Here is a 10913-nt window from a genome sequence, read left to right as displayed (position 1 = left end):
GCCAGGAAGCATAGGAACTGAGAAGTGGTCTGTGGTCTCCACCTGCAGAACCACTCCTTTATTGGGGGTGTCTTGCTAATTGCCTATAATTTCCACTTGTTGTCTATTCCATTTGCACAACAGCATGTGAAATTTATTGTCAATCAGTGTTGCTTCCTAACTGGACAGTTTGATTTCACAGAAGTGTGATTGACATGGAGTTACATTGTGTTGTTTAAGTGTTCCCTTTATTTTTTTGAGCAGTATATATTGACGGATATATTAATTTATTTAAGGGGGGCTTATGAATATTTTAGGCCTAGCGACGTCCCTGCAATACTCTGTGTAGTTAATAGTCTACAGTACCCTACAATATACAATACTCCGTCTATTTAATAAACTACTGTACCCTACAGTATATAATACTCTGTATATTTAATAAACTACAGTACCCTACAGTACATAATACTCTGTGTATTTAATAACTACAGTACCCTATGGTATACAACACTGTGTATTTAATAAAGTACAGTACCCTACAGTTACAATACTCTTTGTATTTAATAAACTACAGTACCCTACAGTTTCAATACTCTGTGTATTTAATAAACTACTGTACCCTACAGTTACAATACTCTGTATTTAATAAACTACAGTACATTTTACATTTTAGTCATTTAGCAGACGCTCTTATCTAGAGCGACTTACAGTAGTGAATGCATACATTTCATACATTTAATTTCATGCATTTTTTCTTTTTTTGTACTGGCCCCCTGTGGGAATCGAACCCACAACCCTGGCGTTGCACACACCATGCTCTACCAACTGAGCCACAGGGAAGACAGTACACAATACTCTGTCTATTTAATAAACTACAGTACACAATGCTCTGTCTATTTTATAAACTACAGTACCCTACGGTATACAATACTCTGTGTATTTTATCAACTACAGTACCCTATAGTAAACAATACTCCGTACTCAATACTCTGTATTTCTGTCTCTGCAGGAGTTGATGTTGGACAGCGCCAAAACAATTAACCCCATCTGTTTGAGAAACTAGAAGATCTACAGAAAAGGTTCACATGGTCAATCACTTTGAAGATATGTTTTTCGTAGCCTTAATTCGTCAACGAGGACCGCCCCAGGATACAGTGGGTGTTAGACTACCCAGGCCAGGTAGCTCTCACTGGTTCTCAGGTCTGGTGGAGCAACAACGCATGGATGGTGTTTCAGAGGCTGGAGGACAGGTTTGAGTCGGCACTCAAAGACTACAAAAAGAAACAGATGACGTGTGGCTCCATGTAGGATCCTTTTGATTAAGATCCAATATTGGTACAGGTGCATTAACCATTTTTAATGGCTGTCAAACTTGAAATGATAAAAGTTGTAGGCCTCAATCTTCCTCTGCTAGAAGACACAGACCTAGTAGTTATCATACCTTTCCATCCCATTATTACCTCCCAGAGGTATTATATTCTCCATCAGTCTATGCACCTGTAGTGGAGGTGGGGACAGGGACAGGTGGAGGTGTTGAATGCAGCTGTCAGTCAGAAACATGGACACCTGCTCTGTTATCTCCTTTCATTGAGAGCTGCTGAACTGATATGTCTGAGCCCCAAATACCACTCTGTTCACTATGGCTATAGGGCCTCATATGGCTTGGGTAGTAGTGTACATAGGGAAGGATTTGGGACTCAGACAGAGAGTTGTTCTATATCAGTGTTGTCACTGTCGTCAGCAGTATGTGGTTAAGGTTAGCACGTCCTTGGCCGTGACGGGCTGTTTGAATAATCTCCGCCTTCTATGTCCCAAATGGCAACCTATTTCCTGTATAGTGCACTACTTTTTACCAGGGCTTCCATAAGGCTCTGGTCTAAAGTCGATCACTATAGGGGATAGTGTGCCATTTGAGAAGCAGCCCCTGCTCCTCTTCAACCTACAGACCCACTGCTGATTAGATCTCCTGACATACTAGACTGGTGATGAATGCAAGCTGCTGTCCCCTGGTGTTTTACACCACATAGGAGACTGCTGAGATTACTTCTCACTGGCTTTCTACTGTTACAAGGATTTTACAATACGCTCTTTGCTCTATGGACACAGATGCACACACACAGTCTTGTACAACTAATCTTGTGGGGACACACAATTCCGTCCCATTCATAACCCTAAACCTAACCTGTAACTTAACCTAACCCTAGCTCCTAACCCTAAAACTAACCCTAACACATTCTAACCATAACCCTATACCCCTTAGATATTGTATTTGACCTTGTGGGGACTAACAAAATGTCCCCAGTTGGTTACATTTTTGTTTGTTTACTTGTGGGGACTTCTGGTTCCCCACAAGTTTAGTTAACACACACACACACACACACACACACACACACACACACACACACACACACACACACACACACACACACACACACACACACACACACCACACACACACACACACACACACACACACACACACACACACACACACACACCCTTCAAGTCAAACACTGTTGAATGAGGTGTGTTCTTATTTTACCGGTATTCTACTCCAGAGGTAAAATGACCTTCCTTTGTGAAAGCAGTGTACTACCTGATGAAAATGTCAATTTAAACATCTATTAGTTTATCCATTTATTTTGTAGATATATTTTCCTCTACCACCCCTTCCCTAGTAAACTAATGGACAACAATTAGGTTTCTACTTCCAGCTTATACATACATTTTACAGACAGTGTATTTTACACTGTTTGTTTTTAGCTACACTCAACCCCTCCCATCTATCTCTGAAGACCATCCAGTTTTGTCTTTTGCCATATATTTTTCCAATGTGCTTGTTATGAACCCATTTGGCCCTGCAGTCTAGGGGGATGGAAACGAGACCCGTAACATCTCATGTAAATCACCCCCGTGAAAATGTAACATTGAGAACTAAAAACCACAGACAACCTAAATCTACCGTCAAACACTTCAGGTTTATTTTAAACACACGGTAATGGGGTGTGGGAAAAAGGGGCTGAGCTGGACCCAAGGAAATAAATAATAAATATCCAAACAAACCCCTAAGCTAGTAATTTTGAATAAAGTAGACATTTCCATATATTTTAGCTGTGTCACGTTCTGACCAGTAAAGGGGTTATTTGTTATTGTAGTTTGGTCAGGACGTGGCAGGGGGTGTTTGTTTTATGTGGTTCGGGGTTTGTTGGGTTATGTTATTATGTAAGAGGGGGGTGTTTGTTTAGAGTGTTTCGGGGTTTGTTGGGCTATGTGTTATGTAGAGGGGTGTTTGTTTAGAGTGTTCTGGGGTTTTTGGGTTATGTTCTAGGTTAGTGTATTTCTATGTTAGATCTAGGTTGTTTAATTCTATGTTTAGTTAATTGGGATTGACCTTCAATTGGAGGCAGCTGTTCCTCATTGCCTCTGATTGAAGGTCCTATGTATGGGGGTGTGTTTGTAATGGGAATTGTGGGTAGTTGTCTCCTGTTTAGTGTCTGAGCCCCTGATAGGACTGTTAGTGGTGGTCGTTTGTTTTGTATATGTGATTTGTTTGTTTTTCCTTCTTCACATTAAAAAGAAGATGAGTATACATATTCCTGCTGCGTTTTGGTCTGATCAGTACGACACCCGTTACAAGCTGCATGTGTGACATAACTCCACCAGTCCTATTTATGATATAATTTACAAAGATTATACCGTAAAAAAAAAATGTCCAAAAATATAGTATTTTTTTAACCTGTTTGGGATAGGGGGCAGTATTTTCACGGCCGGATAAAAAACGTACCCGATTTAATCTGGTTACTACTCCTGCCCAGAAACTAGAATATGCATGTAATTAGTAGATTTGGATAGAAAACACTCTAAAGTTTCTAAAACTGTTTGAATGGTGTCTGTGAGTATAACAGAACTCATATGGCAGGCAAAAACCTGAGAAGATTCCAAGCAGGAAGTGGCCTGTCTGACAATTTGTTGTCCTTCTGTAGCATTTCTATCGAAAATACAGCATCTGTGCTGTAACGTGACATTTTCTAAGGCTTCCATTGGCTCTCAGAAGGCGCCAGAAAGTGTAATGGGGTGTCTGCTGGAGAATTTGTTAGTGGTCAGCCTGGGAACAGTGAGACTGAGAGGCGCGTTCACGTGAATTCTCAATTTTTTTCTTTCACCCTTTAAATGAATACAACGTCTCCCGGTTGGAATATTATCGCTATTTACGAGAAAAATAGCATAAAAATTGATTTTAAACAGCATTTGACATGCTTCGAAGTACGGTAATGGAATATTTCGAATTTTTTGTCACGAAATGCGCTCGCGCGTCACCCTTCGGATAGTGACCTGAACGCACAAACAAAACGGAGCTATTTGAATATAACTATGGATTATTTGGAACCAAAACAGCATTTGTTGTTGAAGTAGAAGTCCTGGGAGTGCATTCTGACGAAGAACAGCAAAGGTAATCCAATTTTTCTAATAGTAATTCTGAGTTTAAACTTGGTGGGTGTCAAAATAGCTAGCCGTGATTGCCGGGATATGTACTCAGAATATTGCAAAATGTGCTTTCGCCGAAAAGCTATTTTAAAATCTGACACCACGATTGCATAAAGGAGTTCTGTATCTATAATTCTTAAAATAATTGTTATGTATTTTGTGAACGTTAATGATGAGTAATTTAGTAAATTCACCGGAAGTTTGCGGTGGGTATGCTAGTTCTGAACATCACATGCTAATGTAAAAAGCTGGTTTTTGATATAAATATGAACTTGATTGAACGAAACATGCATGTATTGTATAACATAATGTCCTAGGAGTGTCATCTGATGAAGATCATCAAAGGTTAGAGCTGTGGTTTTGGTTTTTGTGACATATATGCTTGCTTTGAAAATGGCTGTGTGATTATTTTTGGCAGGGTACTCTCCTGACATAATGTAATGTTTTGCTTTCGCTGTAAAGCATTTTTGAAATCGGACAATGTGGTTAGATTAACAAGAGTCTTGTCTTTAAAATGGTGTAAAATAGTCATATGTTTGAGAAATTGAAGTTATAGCATTTTTGAGGTCTTTGTATTTCGTGCCACGCTCTACCATTGGATATTGGTGAGGCGTTCCGCTAGCGGAACGTCTGTCCTTATTAAATCAATTAGTATATTTGAGTTTAACCATAATATTTGTTGTAATATATGTTCTGTCTTTTCTGGTGGATTAAACTGAAATTGCAACCAACTCTTTATTTCTTGTTTTTAAAACACCGATATTATGGAGATTGTTGGATTTTCAAATAACCGAAAGTGAGCGGTTGTAATCTGAATAAAGGGAAAAAGGCCATTCTTGAACATGGGGTGAGACATTCTTACTCATCTGCTAGAGAACTAGTTTGGGCTTAAGTTTAACTTTTGTATGACTGAAGCCTTTAGTGAGAGGTCTAATGCTTTAATATTTAATCATTTCTGCCCTCTGAATTCATAATCATTATATAAATAGGCCTGTTTAATTTTGTCTGGCTTTCCGTTCCAAATAAAATTGAATATGCTTTTACAGGTGACCAACGGGCAGGCTTTCTACTGGCTGTCTCAGCTGAGGCATCGCTGGGAAGAGCAGCAGAGAAACTGCCTGGCTAACATCTGTGATGTTCAGTTTTTCTAGTCCTACCAATACCTGGGGAACACCCCTCGTCTGGTCATCACCCCCTCATGACCGGTCAGTACTTCAACCTAACCCTAGCTTCATGTCCAGTTCAACTCTAGCCTCAACCACAACCCTAATCCTCAACCCTAAATCTAACCCTGTCAAGTCATCAGTCCCCTCACAGACTGGTCCATAACTCTCCCCTTAAATCTGTACTGTCATCTCTCAGCTTATTTTGTTCATCTTGTCATTAGGTTTATTTCATGTTTACAACTGTGTTGCTATCAATGCTGATTAGAATACACAATGAAAGCTGATTAGGATACCAAATATTATCTCATTGTACATTTATTTTGTGTCCTAAAGAATATCATTATTCAGTCCGACCCAGTCTCTCCACCTGACTAAGAGTGGGGCCCCGGCAGGTCCTGCTGGCACTGGGAAGACTGATACCACCAAGGACCTGGGAGGGGCCCTGGGCATCATGGTGTACGTCTTCAATTGCTCTGAACAGATGGACTACAAGGTTAGAACAAGGCCACATTTGTTCCTATTTTTTATTTTCTTGTCTTGACTTGTTTTTCAGTTGGAATATCACCAGTCACCACCTCCACAATATTGTGTTTTCATATTCATTGATGTTCAGTATTTCTCCCTCTGCACTTGAATAGTTCCTTGTGCATGTTGTATGGCACCCAGGTGGTGTTTATAATGATGTCATCCCCTGTCATGTCCAGCCTATAGGGAACATCTTTAAGGGCCTAGACTGGAGCCTGGGGCTACTTCGATGAATTCAACCGTATCTCTGTGGAGGGCCTGTCAGTGGTGGCTGTGTAGGTCAAAACCATTCAGACTGCCATCCGTAACAATAGGAAGAGGTGGGGACTGTTTTTATCATGTGAACACAGGGTCGTGTTCAGTAGGGAGAATATGTTTTCAAATGGGCAGGTACTAGCCAAACTTTTTCCTCTTTCTGTTGCAAAACATTTTGATTCGGTTTACCCTATTGAACATGACCCTGGTTCTTTGATTTGCACACAACACTACAAATATGGATTGATTGTTGATGTTAATGTTTCTTAACCTTCTGTGTACAACACCAAGAGAAATTCCAAGCAACATCTGTTGCATGGCAATACTGTTTTCTGATTCAGATCCCAACCGGAATACCATGTTATATATAAATGATCATCAGACACAACTGATAGTAGAAACTTCATAACCATGAACCCAGCCTACGCAGGCAGGATGGACCTACCTGAGCTAGCTCCATTCTCTCACCGTATTATCCTCTCTTCAGAGAGCTAGCTCCATTCTCTCACCATATTATCCTCTCTTCAGAGAGCTAGCTCCATTCTCTCACCATATTATCCTCTCTTCAGAGAGCTAGCTCCATTCTCTCACCATGTTATCCTCTCTTCAGAGAGCCAGCTCCATTCTCTCACCGTATTATCCTCTCTTCAGAGAGCTAGCTCCATTCTCTCACCATATTATCCTCTCTTCAGAGAGCTAGCTCCATTCTCTCACCATATTATCCTCTCTTCAGAGAGCTAGATCCATTCTCTCACCATATTATCCTCTCTTCAGAGAGCTAGCTCCAATCTCTCACTGTATTATCCTCTCTTCAGAGAGCCAGCTCCATTCTCTCACCATATTATCCTCTCTTCAGAGAGCTAGCTCCATTCTCTCACCATATTATCCTCTCTTCAGAGAGCCAGCTCCATTCTCTCACCATATTATCCTCTCTTCAGAGAGCCAGCTCCATTCTCTCACCATATTATCCTCTCTTCAGAGAGCCAGCTCCATTCTCTCACCATATTATCCTCTCTTCAGAGAGCCAGCTCCATTCTCTCACCATATTATCCTCTCTTCAGGTAGAGCTAGCTCCATTCTCTCACCATATTATCCTCTCTTCTGATCTGTGTGTCTCCAGACCGCGTGTCATGGTGGTGCCTGACATTGAGCTGATCTGTGATCTGTGTGTCTCCAGACCGCGTGTCATGGTGGTGCCTGACATTGAGCTGATCTGTGATCTGTGTGTCTCCAGACCGCGTGTCATGGTGGTGACTGACATTGAGCTGATCTGTGTGTCTCCAGACCGCGTGTCATGGTGGTGCCTGACATTGAGCTGATCTGTGATCTGTGTGTCTCCAGACTGCGTGTCATGGTGGTGACTGACATTGAGCTGATCTGTGTGTCTCCAGACCGCGTGTCATGGTGGTGCCTGACATTGAGCTGATCTGTGATCTGTGTGTCTCCAGACCGCGTGTCATGGTGGTGACTGACATTGAGCTGATCTGTGTGTCTCCAGACCGCGTGTCATGGTGGTGCCTGACATTGAGCTGATCTGTGATCTGTGTGTCTCCAGACTGCGTGTCATGGTGGTGACTGACATTGAGCTGATCTGTGATCTGTGTGTCTCCAGACCGCGTGTCATGGTGGTGCCTGACATTGAGCTGATCTGTGATCTGTGTGTCTCCAGACTGCGTGTCATGGTGGTGACTGACATTGCGCTGATCTGTGAGATCATGCTGTTGGCTGAATGCTTCCTCAGTGCCAAGCTACTGGCCAATAAGTTGATTACCCTGTACACACTCTGCAAGGAGCTGCTCTCCAAAAAAGGTACCTTTACTACCACACCATACTGCATTATACAGGCACACACACATACACACACACACACACACACACACACACACACACACACACACACACACACACACACACACACACACACACACACACACACACACACACACACACACACACACACACACACACACACGCACACACACACACAACATTGCTGTTCGATCCCTTGACTAAAGACTGTAAAATTGGGACCTGATGTGTCTCTGCTTGGTACTCAGCATTAAGGAGATAGATTGGTGGTCCGGCCCTGCGATAGACGAGTGTCCTGTCTACCAGGTGTACTGGTACATCAAGCTGCCTCACTACAGAAACAGGAGAAAGACTAGTGTCCTGTCTACCAGGTGTACTGGTACATCAAGCTGCCTCACTACAGAAACAGGAGATAGAATAGTGTCCTGTCCAGGAAGTGTACTGTTACATCAAGCTGCCTCACTTCAGAAACAGGAGATATGCTCCTGCTCCTATAAGCCGTTACATCTATCACAAGCCAAGGTTCATGCACCAATCCCCCACTAGAACACACCAATCCAACTCTACAACACTCCAATCCACCACTACAACACACCAATCCACCACTACAACACACCAATCCACCACTACAACACACCAATCCACTACTACACCACACCAATCCACCACTACAACACACCAATCCACTACCACAACACACCAATCCACTACTAGAAAACAACAATCTACTACCACAACACACCAATCCACTACTAGAAAACAACAATCTACTACTACAACACACCAATCCACTACTAGAAAACAACAATCTACTACTACAACACTCCAATCCACCACTACAACACACCAATCCACCAATCCACCACACCAATCCACCACTACAACACACCAATCCACTACTAGAAAACAACAATCTACTATTACAACACACCAATCCACTGCTACAACACACCAATCCACTACTAGAAAACAACAATCTACTATTACAACACACCAATCCACTGCTACAACCCAATCCACCACTAAAATAACACACCAATCCACCACTAAAATAACACACCAATCCACTACTACAACACACCAATCCACTATTACAACACTCCAATCCGCTACTACAACACTCCAATCCGCTACTACAACACTCCAATCCGCTACTACAACACTCCAATCCGCTACTACAACACTCCAATCCGCTACTACAACACTCCAATCCGCTACTACAACACTCCAATCCGCTACTACAACACACCAATCCACTATTACAACACACCAATCCGCTACTACAACACTCCAATCCGCTACTACAACACTCCAATCCGCTACTACAACACTCCAATCCGCTACTACAACACACCAATCCACTATTACAACACACCAATCCGCTACTACAACACTCCAATCCGCTACTACAACACTCCAATCCGCTACTACAACACTCCAATCCGCTACTACAACACTCCAATCCACTATTAAAACACACCAATCCACCACTAAAACACTCCAATCCACTATTACACCACACTCCAATCCACTATTACACCACACTCCAATCCACTATTACACCACACCAATCCACTATTACACCACACCAATCCACTATTACACTACACCAATCCACTATTACACCACACCAATCCACTATTACACCACACCAATCCACTATTACACCACACCAATCCACTGCTACAACCCAATCCACCACTAAAATAACACACCAATCCACCACTAAAATAACACACCAATCCACTACTACAACACACCAATCCACTATTACACCACACTCCAATCCACTATTACACCACACTCCAATCCACTATTACACCACACCAATCCACTATTACACCACACCAATCCACTATTACACTACACCAATCCACTATTACACCACACCAATCCACTATTACACCACACCAATCCACTATTACACCACACCAATCCACTACTACACCACACCAATCCACTATTACACCACACCAATCCACTACTACACCACACCAATCCACTACTACACCACACCAATCCACTACTACACTACACCACACCAATCCACCACACCAATCCACTACTACAACACACCAATCCACTACTACAACACACCAATCCACTACTACAACACACCAATCCACTACTACACTACACCAATCCACTATTACACCACACCAATCCACTATTACACCACACCAATCCACTATTACACCACACCAATCCACTACTACACCACACCAATCCACTACTACACCACACCAATCCACTACTACACCACACCAATCCACCACTACACTACACCACACCAATTCACCACACCAATCCACTACTACAACACACCAATCCACTACTAAAACACACCAATCCACCACTAAAACACACCAATCCACCACTACACCACAACAATCCACTACTACATTTACATTTAGTCATTTAGCAGACGCTCTTATCCAGAGCAACTTACAGTAGTGAATACAAACATTTCATTTCATGCATTTTTTTTTTCTGGCCCCCCATGGGAATCGAACCCACAACCCTGGCATTGCACACACCATGCTGGCGTTGCAAACACCACACCAATCCACTACTACAACACACCAATCCACTACTACACCACACCAATCCACTACTACACCACACCAATCCACTACTATAACACACCAATCCACCACTAAAACGCACCAATCCACCATTACAACAAACCAATCC

The 10913-nt window shown here is 42.3% G+C and overlaps 1 pseudogene; it reads left to right on the top strand.

The window, feature by feature from the left end:
- The first annotated feature begins 1203 nt into the window (after positions 1-1203).
- Positions 1204-8419, top strand: LOC145879466 (dynein axonemal heavy chain 11-like; annotated as a pseudogene).
- The last annotated feature ends 2494 nt before the right edge of the window (positions 8420-10913 follow it).

The sequence above is a fragment of the Salmo salar genome, chromosome 05, assembly GCF_965601325.2.
Source record: "Salmo salar chromosome 05, fSalSal1, whole genome shotgun sequence".
In the NCBI taxonomy this organism is placed as follows: Eukaryota; Metazoa; Chordata; class Actinopteri; order Salmoniformes; family Salmonidae; genus Salmo; species Salmo salar.
This window is presented reverse-complemented; position numbering and strand designations above follow the sequence as displayed.